At 39.3% G+C, this 15,216-nt stretch overlaps 1 protein-coding gene across 4 annotated transcripts in view; it reads right to left on the reverse strand.

Moving 5' to 3' along the window:
* Nucleotides 1-14,516, reverse strand: part of LOC102686012 (solute carrier family 45 member 3) — a 39,137-nt gene extending 24,621 nt beyond the window's left edge. For 2 of the 4 annotated variants that reach the window (XM_015353106.2, XM_069192081.1), the window contains exon 1: nucleotides 14,277-14,516. The gene's annotated coding sequence lies outside the window, so the exon portion shown is untranslated. The other 2 variants (XM_069192082.1, XM_069192083.1) reach the window with 2 other exon arrangements.
* Between the last annotated feature and the right edge of the window lie 700 nt (nucleotides 14,517-15,216).

A 15,216-nucleotide genomic window follows, 5' to 3' on the forward strand; every position in this document is an offset into this window, starting at 1 on the left:
AGGGCTAGAATGGTTGTATTAACCTACTATTTAAAAAAAAAAGATCCCACACTTATGCAAGATCATCTCTCTGAATTGCTCTGATGCCTAGCTGTCTGCTGACCTCCACGTCCAAAATAGCACACCAAGTTCAGCCAGACTTTATTTAAGGGGGCCTTTGCATCTGATCATTTCTGTTGCCTCTTCTACCTTAAATACACATGGCAACATAAATTGTCTCCCCTTCTATTGTTCTTCCACGGGACACCAAGAAAGCTTGTGACCAGCTGGACTGGAAATATCTGCGGTTTGGGATCACCTCTGGTGCTTCCACCCAAAATCACATGCTTTGTTTCAGGGTTTAAGTGGTAGGTGTCTCACCATCTGAATGAAATCTGACTGGATTCTCAATGAGAGTTTCTAGGACTCAATTTCTTTCTTTCTTCCCCATTGAACAATGCGGTTCTGGGTATCCTAGGGTTCAGGGAACCATGGGAGTCAGACATACCCAAATGCTCATGGATGATCACTGCAACACTTCACAGGAAAAGCATGACTACGTTACCATTTTATCTTCACGCAACAATCCACTATTTTTGTTTCTAATTGGGGTGATCACGCCATCCTCCTGTACTTCAGGTCATTTTCAAGGGTTCAAACGTGTGTGGGTGTGGAGGGGGAGGTCTGCCACCATATACACCCACCACTCCCTAAGGAACATCAGTAGGTCTTTCACTTCCCTTGAACATAAACTTGGTAATGGCATGATGGTTAATTGTAACAAGTTCCGTAGTTTCAGGGAAGAAGCCTAGCAATAAACAGTACTGAGCTAAAAAAGGGAATCCCAACACTAACAAAGATTTGGAAATAAATCCTATTCTTATTTGGCAAAACACTAGAAAATGTATGCTCATTGCACCAACACTATCTTTTTAAAATACAAGGGGAGATCTCTGATCTGAACAAATTCATATCCGCAATCCATATTGAGAACTATGAGAAATGTGATCAAAGCAGCAAGGACTAACAATTCCACATGAAGAGGGCATTTTGATTTCTGCTTGGTGATCTGATTAAAAGGGTCTTCCTTTGGCTGGCGCTGTTTATGGATAAGTGCGAGAAAGCGATGAAACAAGTTGAACACTGCAATCAGGATTCTTTTCAGCACCACAAAGGGATTAATTACATTGACAGGCTCAACTTTACTGATTTGCGCTGACATCGCGGCGTCAGTTCAAGCCACTGTTGTGATGGTTTCAAGTGTTTTCCCCAATCTGTAGAAAAATGTCTTAATCTAAAACCAGTCTGTAAACGTGACAGAAAAATTACTACAAGTCTCCTTTCTTTCAAATAATTCTACAAAGGCAGTGCTTATTATGCACTATTATGCACCATGTTTTGTTCATCTCAATACATTAGGGTTCCCTAAACCTGGTACTGGAGAGCTGGTGTCTCTCTGGGTTTTCAGTCCAGCTGTGCTCTTAACCAAATAATTATTGGCTTAAATTGACCATTTTTCAGCATTTCCCAGTCCCTTGGGTGCTGCTGCTGTAGTAAACCCTGGAAAACCTTCAGACACACCAGGCCTCCAGGATGAAGACTGAGGACCCCCCCTGCTCTACATATGAAACCATCATAATGCAGTAACGATCACGGGGTTTGAAAGAACTCATGGTAGTGGTGGACAGTGGGCCAAAATGTAAGGCACTAGTAACAGTACCGCTGCAGAGTCAAAAACATTGGAGCAGACAATACCTGTCAGGCCCTCCATTTCTCCCACTGCTATTTGCTGGCCACTCCTGTGGCGGCCTATCATATCTACAGCCAACGTACAATTCAAAATTAAACAAAAATGTCTCAATGTCTTTACACTGAACCCCTGAGGATGGATAACAAAATTAAAATGTCATTTTATTTGTACAAGACTGCATTCTGTGTACAATGGAAATGCTGTTAGGGTCCTGCGTACTTCTGTAATATTCCAAAATAATTAAGCATTAAGCAAAAGAAAGAAAGCTCTCTAAAGACATGAAACAAATGTTAATTGAAATATGGGTGTATAAAAATCCATTCCTGACTTCACAGTAACAATAGCGCATAAACACAGTGACGACAGCTCCAAGGGTTATACAGTCAAGATAAATCATCCCAAATCACCAGAGTTCCTTAGCAACCACCTTTTTAAATGATGTTTTCTTAGCACTTGCATACAGTTATAAATACATTGGGGCTTTTGGTTTTGCAAATGCTCTTGCACTTGCATGAAGCAGGAGATTATGGTTTTGACATTTTGGTCACTGCGTTCCATTTTTCACAAAAGGTCAAGATTTCCAGACAGGGCCTAAGTAAACGAAAATTATGGAGGACAGAAAAAAAATCTAAACATTAGAATTTTTTAGAGGTTAGTCCCATAATAAATATTTAGACATGAGCCTCTGAGAAACGATGCCGCTTGTGTGCTTTCTTGCCAGAGGTTTCATCTTGTTTCAATGCAGTGTCATTGAGGGCTAAGCTCCTCAGTTGCAACACTTTATTAACACTACATTAAATTACAAATGAGAGAGCCTCCTTTCTTGGTTATATAAAATGTATCAATATTCAACAGGATGGACTGATAGGTTTGTAAAATGATGCAGCCTTTTAAAACATATCCACATATTCTATAGAGGACTGAGTAAAAATTGGGTTATTTTGAACTTCATACCATAAATTCCTTCAGATATAACACTAGCAATCTTGGGTCAAGTGAAAGCTGGCATTTGTGAAAGCAGTTGTTATGTCTGAGGCCACACAAGACCAGCTGCAATCAGGAATAAAGAGCCCAACAAACCTAGCATACTAACGGTCTATTTTACAGGACATGTAGTACAGCATTCCATTCAAGGACACAGCAAAAAGTACACATACAAAGTACTGTGCAAATGTGCCAATTACTCATCTAACATTACTGTTAAAAATTATGTCGAAAAGGATAATATGATGACATTACAAACAAATATTACAAAATAAAATAGTTTTCAATGGAAAAACCCAAATCTTAAACGAAAACTGCAATGCTATTTTCATATTTCAGGGTTAGAAAGAATCAGCATTGATGAGTGCACTTCAAACTGCAATAAAAGTTCAATGTACACAGTAACTGGTAAAACCTCCAATTTTCATTTCAAAATAGACTCAGTTTCCAGGTACTGTATGTACAGCACCATGTTCTGTGATTCAGAATGAGGCAACAAAATGTACAGTGATGTGATGTGGTCCTATCACCTTGCAAACAATCAGGCTTGTGAATACATCTTTTAATCCAATAGACCGTTTTATGGACAAATACTACTTACTACTTGTCTGCGGAGAAATGTCTGCCACACAGCCTGTACTTATTTGCTCGTAGATTGCATTACATTAGTCAGTACGGTGACTAGTGAGCAGGTAGGGGCCACATCACATCGCAATTCGTGGAAGCTCCAATGCGAGTTTGAGACAGCATGGCGAATTACAGCACTTTCACAAAGTTCAGGATTTTGATCTTAATTCAAAATGTGTACATTTTTCTAGCACATCACTGAATGTATTGTGTTACCAAGATTTAATAGCTGGTCTGAGACTGCAGTTCCCCTTTAACACTGTTTTAAGAATTCATTAATTAAAAAGTATCAATGACATTAAATGTTAAGAGGAAAAAGAATGGAAATATAATTACAACTGCCCAATTAAAAGGAGAAACACTGATAACACAATAGTGGCAACACCAAACATGAAGTGGACCAGACATAAACTTTAATATTAGGGAACTCCTCTGGCAAATCACTCAGGGACTGAAAAAGACTGTCAGCATTATAAATGTACTGCAGCCACAGTTGTGTAGAGAGAAATATGTGTCTCCATTTAAACAGGACAGGATTCTGCAGTGGAAATGCATTATGTGGACCATTCATATAATGGTTGTATTAGGTGCTGACCTCAAACTCTCATAAAACTAGTACTTTTATAATTTAATCTAAGTGTAATAATATAACTTCATCTGCATTTGTCATTATAATATTAAAATTATAATGTTTTTGTGCATTAATGTTTTAACACTTGAGAAATCTTTCAATGAATCCAGAACAATAAACTTCCAAAGAGGGTTCCAAAGGACGTGTACTGGACTTTTGAGAGTCTCATCTTACAAATTGGAAATGATTGTTACACAAAGTATAGAAGAAACCCCCCAACCACATATTTTATACCGTATCTGCCTCAAAATGCAGTCTGTTTAAACAGGAAAACCTGGAAAGGAAAACCATTGTAAAACATACAAAATAAAACTGTCACAATCTCTTTTACAATGACACCATTAAACAATACTTAAGTTACTTACTGTACAATGTAAGGGCTGGAGTTGCACTGCAGTCCTTTTTCACTTTGTGCCATAAAGAAGTCAGAGGGCAGGAAAGTCCTTCTTCAGGATGCTCCCCCAAAACTCCTCTCGACCCCCCTCTCCCTTCCCACCACAGTCCCCCCCTCCTCCCCCAAAAGGGAACTTTGACCCAGTCTCCGGCAAATTTTTTATGCTTTGCTCTGTAATTGACAACCCTAAAATCTCTGTCCTGGCTTGTGGGAAAACCCTCCGAGCACTTCAGGAATTCTCCCTCTCCTGAGATTCCCAAAAGCCCTGCCGGTTGGGTTTTGCACTCACAGCATAGGCTTGGCTGAAACAAAGAGTGAATTCATATCAATTCCACCATACTCCCCCTCCACCACCACCACAACACCCTGCACAATAATCCCTGACCTGGTATCATGTTTAACTGCCTATCAGGAACGCCTCACACTACTTCTGATTCACCCCCCACATACACACCCCAAACATTAACCCTCAGCCTCGGCCTTAAAATCAAACCCCATGGAAGTGGAGGCACAGTCTTTATGAAAGAGGAACTACAGTCCCTATTTCTCAGACCGGTTACTAAATCTCGGAAACAAAATTAATTTGTTGACGCTATAGAAGAAATGGACAAATCTGGAATTGAGCACAAAATCGCAAACGTTGTGAAAGTACTGTGAGCCGCCGTGTTGACGCAAACCCGCGTTCGAGTTCCCACAGATTGCGACATGATGCGGCCCTTCCTGCTCACTAGTCTTCAGAATGACTAATGTCACGTGACGTACGAGCGAAGAAGTACAGGTTGTGCAGGAAACGTTTCACCACAGAATGTTCTTATTTACAATGTCATAGGGCTGCATCATATCACCGGACATTTTGTTGCTTAATTCTGAATAGCAGACTATGGCGCTGTGCGTACCTGGAAATTTAGTCTATTTTGTGACATAAATTGGAGATTTTAAGAATTACTGTGTACATTTTACATTTATTGTGGTTTGAAAGGCACTCATCAATGCTGATTCTTTCTAACTCCGAAAAAAGTTCCCCTTTCAGTTCATCACAAGGCCATTGAGTAACACCTCATTTTCGCTGGTGCACCCTGTTCTGTGACAAAGCTCAGCCCGCTGTGGTCTCTAATACAAGGGGTAGGGGAGGGAGGGGGATAAACAGAAGGTTTTGTGAAGCTCCAGTAAATTTGTCAAGTTATTTGCAGGCCGCCCTCATTAAGTGTTTATCCATTTAAAGGAACCTCTTTAGCAAGCCCATGCTGATCAATAAAAATAAGACTTAGTAAATACTCTCTCTGTCACTTACAGCTTGGAAAAGAAAGTGGCTTGAGTGGACTGTTGTGTCTCTTTCTCGCAGGTAAACTACTCAAGCAGGAAGGTTAAAAACATATTTCCACAGCACCTCCTTGTGTGTTTCGCCAAACATCATTAAACCGACATTCCAGAATCCGAGAGTTTTTCTCTATTTCCTTCCGAGAATGGATGGCTGTTTTTTTAGTGGAGTTATTCTTGCCTTTAAAAAGACTAATGAGAGAATCCTACGTTTTTATTTAAAACCAGATTCAGCTATCAAACAAAAGAAAGAGGTGATATCACAACTGACAAGAGAAGATCTGCCTATCAGAACGCCTCACACTACCTGAATTCTGATTGCCACTAAATCAGTGTAACATCTACAGTATAAAGATGCAACAGCCAAGATAAATTTCCCTGTACTCTTCAGCAAATAACTGCACTTACAAAAATGGCAGGTCTCAGGTTTGTGAACTACAGTACTATAACAGCAAAAGAACGATAAAAAATGAAGAAAATTAAATCCAAGACAAAAATGGGGAAATTCTAGAGAAAGAAAGGGATGTACTAAACAAGTATTTCACTCAGGTACTGTACTAAGGAAAAAGTAGACACCACGCTTCAGACTCAGGAAGGACAAAGTTCCGTCTTAAATAAGAATAGATACGCAGAAGTGTTTTGGGTACTAAAAGCACATAAGATTTATAAATCCCCAAGACCCAGTGTTATCTTACCAACTGTGCTCAAGGAATGTAAGGTTATGGAAGCTGTGATAAAAACTCAACTAGAAGATCACCAATATGGAAATGATATGCTAAGAAATAGTCCACATTTAGAAAAGGAAGGTGTTGCCTAACCAAATTGTTAAGAGTTGAACTAAGAAGAACTAGTCGAGTTTGCAGATGACACCCAACACAGTGGAAACAGCAAACGCAATTTAAAAAAAGATTCTGATAAAATACCAGACGGGCCAAACACATGGCAGATGACATTTAATGTAGACAAGTATAGGGTTTTTCATGCAGGTAACAAAAACAACTGATACAGTATAGATACAGAGAGCAGGGGCAGCTTAGGAGTTGAACGCAATCACTTACATCTTTCAGAAAATGTGGGGAAGCACTTACAAAGGCAAAATGTTAGGATATATAGTTAAAAGAACAGAATTTAAATCAAGGGATTTCATGTTAAAATTGTATTAAACAATAGTAAGGCCTAGAGGCTGTCCAGAGCAGAGCAACCAGAGACATTACAGGACTTAAGGAAATGCCGTGCACTGATAGACAGAAGAAACTGAACTTTTTTGGTCTTTAACGGAGAAGACTGAAGGAGTGGACCGGTTACAAGTATTCCAAATCCTAAAAAGCTCTGACAAAGTCACAGTCAACCCAGCAGATTTCTTTAGAAGGAACAGGGAAATGACAACTAAGGTGCACAAGTGGAAACTACATGCAAGTGCACTGAAAACTAAGAACAAGAGCCATGACTTTACCCAGAGAGTTGTGGGTGTATGGAACAAGCCATTCAGTCATGTAGGTGAAGGCAATACCCTTACAGCCAGATTAAATCCTTAACTGTTAACTAGTTAAACAGACTAGACTGGCTAAGAGGCCTCTTCTCCCTTGTAATCTTTCACACGCTTGTGCAATAGCGCTCACAGCTTAATCCACAAAACCAAAAATGTTCAGTGTCTCTAAATTTAGCTGCTGCTACCTGCAACAAGGTTTGCTTTGGCTGGTATTTTCACAAAATACAGCCTGAGGGATATATGCTAAAGACATCCTTTAGGAACTCTAAAATAAACCAGATGGTTAAGAATCAGGAGATACACTGCGATTATGGGACACATGCTCTAATTTAAGAGCAGGCTGTATCATTTTAACACTTAAGAGAAGGAAACAACTGCAAACAAGGCAGGGGAGGCTTATTCCTCCTGAGACAGGGTGGGTATTTTAAACATCTACTGGGAAATAAGAATAACTGGTTTATTTGCACAATTTCAAGCAAGTGTCTCCTACCTGGCAATGGCTTTTGTTTCATGTACCTTTTTCAATCTGAAATGGTGACCTTCAAAAGTATCTTTTAAGCCTACTTTTTTTTACACAGAACTGCCCTACCCTTTTACCTGCAGGATCTCTTGTATGTACGAGCATAGACAGCAAAAGGCACTGTGGGAAGACATTTTGCACCCTCAACCTGGACTTAAGTCTTAAAGTATTAGCATTCAGGTCAGTAAACTGCTTAAGATACAATCACAAATGAAACTAAAGTGATAAAGAGGCTTCTAATTCTCCCTTCATCCTGTTATATATGCTTATGTAAATATTATGAAGTACAGTAGTTACAGACAATATAAAATTCACTAAGTATTACCCATTAACCCATCACACACCTGAAAAAGACTTCACAGCTGGCATTTCTCTTCATATTTTCCAGCTTGGAATTAACTCATACTGTAGCTTTTCCTCTGTAGATCGCATGCTGACACTGTTCCCCTCACTGCCTTCTCCAGATTATCCATTAACTAAACCTTTCCATTAATCTGTTGTGGGCTATAACAAATCATGTTAAACGGTGAGTCATTTATAAACAGCATTGCTTACAGCAGGAGTGACTCTCCATTTCCATTTTCTTGGTCTTCCATTTTCATGATCACAGGCAAGCCAGACGGAAGTAAAATTCTGACAATCATTACTGTGCACTCCCGCATGGTCTAATTTCAACACTACAGTTAGGTGAGCCCTTGCAAAAGAAGCTACAATTGTGGGACAAGTACGCTCTGTAAATTTCCTTCTCCCCACCAAAAGCTGCAGAAGTATGCCACTTACTGATTTTTCTGCATACTAATTGGCAGACAGGGAGTCAAAATGATTCTTTACTCCACCAAATGCAATGTTGGAGTTCTGGTAAAATCTCACGGTCTGGCTCCGAACAACTGCTCACTGGAGCACTGAGTAATATGAAAGCTTCGCCACCATGGAGTGGAAAATTCCAGTAAACAGGAGAAACATGGAATATCAACAGCAAAACTATTTTCAGAACTGCAGGGTTACATGCAGGACAACATTATTGCCAGTACGGCTCTTCCCATTAATGGATAACAAGGATTGAATTAATCTGCTTTAACCTCCCACACTTTTTGTGGTTCATCACGAAAGTCAAGGAGAATCACTGGTAACCAGATGAATAATGGATTTGCCCACATAGCTGAATGCTCTTCTCTTGTTTGTAACCTATCTAGATTATTTTGCTGCTTAAGTTACATTAAAATTTCAACTGGATGAATTACACACTTAAAGCAGAATACATTCCGTCGTACATATAGGTGAAACCAAACAAATATTTAATCAGAAAACAGGCTATGCAAAGCTTTTGTACGTATAATTCAGAGCATTAAGATAAGATCACTTTATTAGCCATATACAATTTCATGCATTAAGAATTCGTCTTTTCACATACCCCAGCTTGCTCTCCATGAGACACAGACAGGAAGAGAAGCTTGGGGTTGGAGCGCAGGGTCAGCCATTGTACAGTGCCCCTGGAGCAGTTGGGGTTAAGGGCCTTGCTCAGGGGCCCAACAGAGTAGGATTCCTCTGCCGGCAGTGGGATTTGAACCGGCAACCTTCCAGCCACAGGTGCAGACCCTTAGCCACAGAGCCACCGCTCCGCCCAAAAGCTGTGCAATAGAATCGCCTAAATCACAAAGTCATCCCATTTGCAGGTAGACGTGGATCACATATCAAAAGACTCACAAACTACACTCCTGTCCCCTTGAGATTTCTGGAAACTAATACACTAATGTTCAGTACCTTGAACAGGCCCTTGCCCAGATACAGTTACTCACTCTTTCCACTGCCATGAACTAAATGAAAGACCACCAAAGCTACAGTAAACGAACCAGGGAAGCCTTTCTTTAAAGTCCATCGGAAACGCCAAAACAGAAAAGAACATTTGCGTTGCTATGTTTAACTTTCAGGCCTTAGTCATTTGCATTCAGTGGGTGGGAATTTATGAAAGCTTTGTAACTACTTAACACCCTAGAATTTCATCCAGTTCTCCTCAGAAGTAAAAAAGAACATTTATCACACACTACTGAAATCTCATTTTTTCCACAGCTCATGTGTTCTTGTATGTACTGTAGTTGTTTTCTTCTTCGATGTCTCACAGCAATCTGAGTCAAAAGCCATACACTTGTAAAGACTTTAATAACAGGTCTCAGAGAGTTGATTGACTGGAACACCAAGGCAGATGTGCAGACATAAACCAATCTATATTGGAAGACTTTATGCTTTTGATTACTAGCAGAATGCTGACAGTACTGTTACTGTTTTTCCCCTGTAGACCATCAGAAATTCAACGCCCTTCATATCCAAAGAGCCACATAAAAGTGCCTCTTGCGATTTGACTGAAACTGCATCATCGTCGCAAAATTAAATTACAACCCTGAAGACACGGCTCAGCTCAAAATGAACTTGGGGAGGAAGTGACACAGAGATGTGGTCCATCTCAATATATAATGCACAAAACTGCTCAAATCAAATGAATTCAAGTCACTTTTATCACCCTTTTTTGCTTCACAGAGAGGATATACAGTACAGCACTGCAACTACAGCAGTGATTGTGGCCTGATATACTGTAAAAGGCAAAAACACGTTACTGCTAAGCCTATCCTGAAAATTTACGAGATGTGTCAGGTGCCTTTTCTTTCCATTTTTAAACCAAAGCTATCTAAATGAAGAATGTACTGGAAAGCCGTTTGACTTTATAAAAGACTGTGAAGATCTCATGACCCCCACATGTGCTGTGTTAAAGATGCTGTATAGGCACAGGCAATTTGTTGACCAGATTTAGCAAGACTTCTGAAGCCATGCTACTAAGGAGTCCAATTACAGCAACACAGGCCAGGGTGTGAGACAACTATGTGGTACCTACAGTACATGATAACAGAAGAGAAGGTCAAAAGTATTAGTTAATTATACTCACTAAAACACAATGACTGGAATTTTCTTATCTGACTGTTAAAACGCTTCCTGGATTGTTTATGTTTGTGGGTTGCTTTGAACATCAGAATGGAAACTATTTAAAAAGACATATATGGAATTTTTTCATCTGAGGTCAGGAAACTTGCCTCTGTGGAACAGCATCCAATGTACTGTACCATCTAATGAGATGCATATTTTTAGTTGTAATTATTTTCTGGGAAAGCTGAATTGCAGACAAATTTGAACATTAAAAAGGCTTTTATTAAATACTCAGTCTTTTTTTACATATTCTACATGACAATGTATAATTGCGACTTCGTATTTTGTTCTGAACCTCAACAAAGCAGCTACATTATAAAGAGAAAAACAAGAGTTCAACAAATCAAACAGGTAACAAATTATCTCCTCGAATTGTGAGTGAGGATAATAATGTAATAACAAGTAAACGGCATTAAAGGTCATACTGCTAGGGATTAAGAAACCATAAAAGGATGAGAAAGCAGACAATTACGGAATGGCCAGAACTGCGACATTATAAACAATCTCACCTTTAATGCAAAACATTGTATATGCTGTACATAAATGTGCTTCCTTCATGAGCTAGTCATCCTCACTATCTCCCAAAAATGGCACTTATTAAGTTAAGTCTAAGAAATATGTCAACTGGCTGTCAAGCTAAAACTTATTCACAGTTCTGTATGTTCCAAATTTAGTGAACATTCCTTCATCCTCTCAAACAATTGTCATTTGAGGACTCAATAGAGGCCGGTGGAACTGTGGAGACAGACAAGCTATTTTTTAGTTTAGTTCATTCACAAAAAAATACTTTATTAACACATCCTGGGTTGAGTTCTGTAACTTTCAAATAATCACAGTTTAACACAACTGTATGTGTGATGCTTAAATTGTTCAATTTCACTAATAGAGACACCACAAATATTTATCTGCTGCTGTAAGATGCAGAAAAAATTAAAATACTTTAAATTTTGAGAAGTCACTTTGAAAAGACTGTCCTCATGTACTCCTTACACATTAGTCTACATGCATATGATATAAAACTCATGAAAGCTTCTGCTCTGGAATCAGACTCATACGTCAGATAATTACCAATCAACTGTTCCCATGGTAATGCAGTTTATTCAACTAGTTTTTCCTTGAACACAGTAGGGACATCTTGATTTGGGAAACATGGAGAAACCCACCACATTATTAGTATAACTAATCTATTTCAAAATCTGTTCAAAGCAAACACACAACACTTAGAAAAACCTGAGAGGCTAAAAAATATACATAATACAATCTAACCAAAGTAAAAAAACTTGTCCTCTCACACAGCTGCAAGACAGCCTTTGTCCAGTGGCAAAGCCATTACCACAGTGACAATAAAAATGTTCTGCGTAAAACGGAGATAGTTTAACCTTTAATTAACATAATGACTAGTGTGGGAAGGCCTTGGTCACAGTTTAGCTCAAAGCAGGATGAAGTAAGCCTTCTGTGCCTAGCAATTTCCATAAAGGGCAATGAGACTCATGCAACAAACTAGACCAATCACTACACTTCCATGATTTTGTTCATTGTCAGGTCCGCTTCTCATCCTGATTTTGTGCTCGCCGGCAGCCTTTTTTCACCTGCTTGGACGTGCACCTCCGTGAGGCAACAGGTGAGGGAAAGACAGCTGCCAGCAATTTAGGACCAGATCCTAGCCATGAAACGTTCGAAAAACGAACATCAAATCTGATACCCCCACCCCCGCCAGCACACGGTGAACAGCACACCACCATTACAGCCTGAAAAGCTTCATTGTTGATGTAGCAAATTTCGTCTGGCACCAGTAGTAAGCGTTTTATAAGGTGTTCATGTTAATTAGCTATAATCCCCCAAAGCAGAGTGACAAACATATAATACTCCCTCTAAAGATCCATGCAAAAAGTCAGTGCCTAGTGATAATTAACTCTTGTCTTTCAGAACTCCACACCTTGACTGCCTGACACCTTCAAACACATACCCAATGCTTGGGAAATCAGGAACCATTCTAGCTGTGAACTCCTGATTTAAAACGTGGGGCCAGACAAGAGGCCGACATGTCCTCATTGCACTGTCTGTTAAGCAGACAGGCCTTGTGTTCTGTCTTTGCATGGCTAGTGCAAAGATCTTCCATGTGCGTCTGGCATATACTGGCAGAAGCCACCCTCAGAGAAGCCTTATAATGCAGGATGTCATTTTTGAGAGGGAAAAAAAGACTGTTCGTGGTAACTATACGCTGGCGCAGATCTGTTCAACTCCAGAACAGTCAGAATCAAACTATCACAACCTTCCCAAGTCTAAACCAGTTACTGTAGTAGACAAGAACGCCAGTAGACATATGTAAAATGTAGTAGTTCAGGTGGGTAGCTGTGTCAGCATGCGTAGGCTGCAAAGGAACAAGTAATAGGTTTATTCCATGCTGGGGAAAAAAAGAAGAAAGAAAACACAAATGTGTCTACTTGAAGGATTCACTCTTACAGGTTGGGATCTTGGAATGGGCAGAAATCCTGCAAAAGAGAATTGTCTGCTGTCTGCATAGAGGCTAAACACATAAGCATCAGGAGGGCATCGAGCTACTAATCTCATTCATATCTTGCATGTTTTCAACCCAAGAACATGCTCCTTCAAAACGCGCATTGTATAAATGCAGAAATCGTGTGGGTATACGACCCAGCTGAGTCGTTACGTTTATTAATTGGAATCCTTGGCATTTTATAGATTCAAAGATCTAAGCAACTCAATTGCGTTTCCTTGCTGTTCATCGAGCAGAGTAATGTGGGGTTCAAGCCTTTTTCAGGTACATGGTCGTGATCTCCGTTTTAAAACACGACATCGTAATTTTACCCTCACGATTCATGATGAGTGGAGTAAGCTACTTATAAATGTTCGCAGTCCTCACCTTTACCACAATATACAGTACCGTAGGTCGTGCGTTAAACATGAGAGTGGTGGTGCAAAGGTGCAAAGTTTAAAAATAAATAAATCTCACCAAAGTCTCAAAATAGGCTAACCCGAAACTCACCCCCAATGTACCATGTGTCAAAACAGCGGGATTTTTTTTTACCAAGACAGGCAGAAAACGCAGTGTTTTCAGACAAGCCAGCAGCTTGTCTAAAATGTTTCGGTTGTTTTTCGGTAGAAAACCAAACTGCTTGCTCTCGCTTCTCAAGATAACCTTTAAGCGCGTACTGCCACCCTGGCACTTGGCACAACACCAGTCCATAAAAATAAAAACACTTTTATATGACTGTACGTGTACGAAATGTTTAAAACAATCCCATTCAAAGCGGCTCACGACACCCAGCGCCGCGCGTAGTGCAGTAAACATTTGCTACCAGTTCTGTTACATTTTAACAAGTTACACACAGCTCATAGAAAACAATAACCGGACTAACTGAAGAAAAAACAACATACCCTAAACAGCATGGTGCAGGAAGCGGAAGTTATTAAAAGTATACGACAGCCAAGTAGTATTTCTACTTTGATTTATATTTAGAAACTTGCTTGCGTAGCGACGAGCCGTGATTTACCTTAATTGTCTGTTCTCTTTTTCTTGTTTGTTTGTTTTTTTTTTTTAGATTTTACCTGAAACCCCTGCCAATCGAAACTGGAAGCAGTCGGGATTACCTTGTGAATGCGGCTCCCGTTCGTCCATGCAACTTGTTCACTTTTCCACCCGCTCTGGTGTCTCTGGCCAGCTTGTGGGAAGGACTCGCTGACGTGAAAAGATTCTCTAGAGGGGTGAATAAGAGGAACTGTGGAGAACAAGGAAGAGCCCTTTGAAAAGGACGGGGATTGTGTTTCTCCTCTTCTTCTCGTGTGACGTGTCTAATCCCCGAACTAAAGAATAGCGCTTTTCCCCCACATTCCTTGGCATTAAATGAAAAACACCTGGATTTATTGAACTGTATCGTTCTAACTTGCAAACCCATTCACTAAATGTACTGTATTTCACTTTTTCTCATCTTAAAATGGGGCATGTATTTCCATTTCTTCGTGCTTTCAACAGTTGTATTATTATTATTATTATTATTATTATTATTATTATTATTATTATTATTATATGATAATGGACATTTAAGCCTTTTCCATTTGTAATTAGGAAAAAAAATATATGTAATATAACTCAATATTTAACTTGCCGGTTTCTAGAGATTTCTCTATTGCACTTACAGCACAATACAACATATACAGTATAACTCACAAAAAATATTTTAACTAAATCGTACCATTAACATTCGTATAATACGAATGTAATGTTTTAAATACACTATTCTCGTAATTCCTATTCATGATAAGTATTTCAATTATATATTTTAAATCCACAATGAAAAAACTTTTTGGGACAATCAGACTTCATTTTCACTGTTGTCACACCTTAAGTATATTCAGGGAACCGTTTTTGGGGGCAATATTTACAGTACAACTGTTGCATACAATAACTATGCAGAAAACGTGCACATTAACGATTAACATCTTAAAAAAACATTTTGAGCATAAATGTAGATCTTAGTGGCGCAGTGATTGGTATTGCTCGGGTCCAATTTCTGGTATCAGCGTGGAGTTT

This window comes from Lepisosteus oculatus, chromosome 7, assembly GCF_040954835.1.
Source record: "Lepisosteus oculatus isolate fLepOcu1 chromosome 7, fLepOcu1.hap2, whole genome shotgun sequence".
Classification (NCBI taxonomy): Eukaryota; Metazoa; Chordata; class Actinopteri; order Semionotiformes; family Lepisosteidae; genus Lepisosteus; species Lepisosteus oculatus.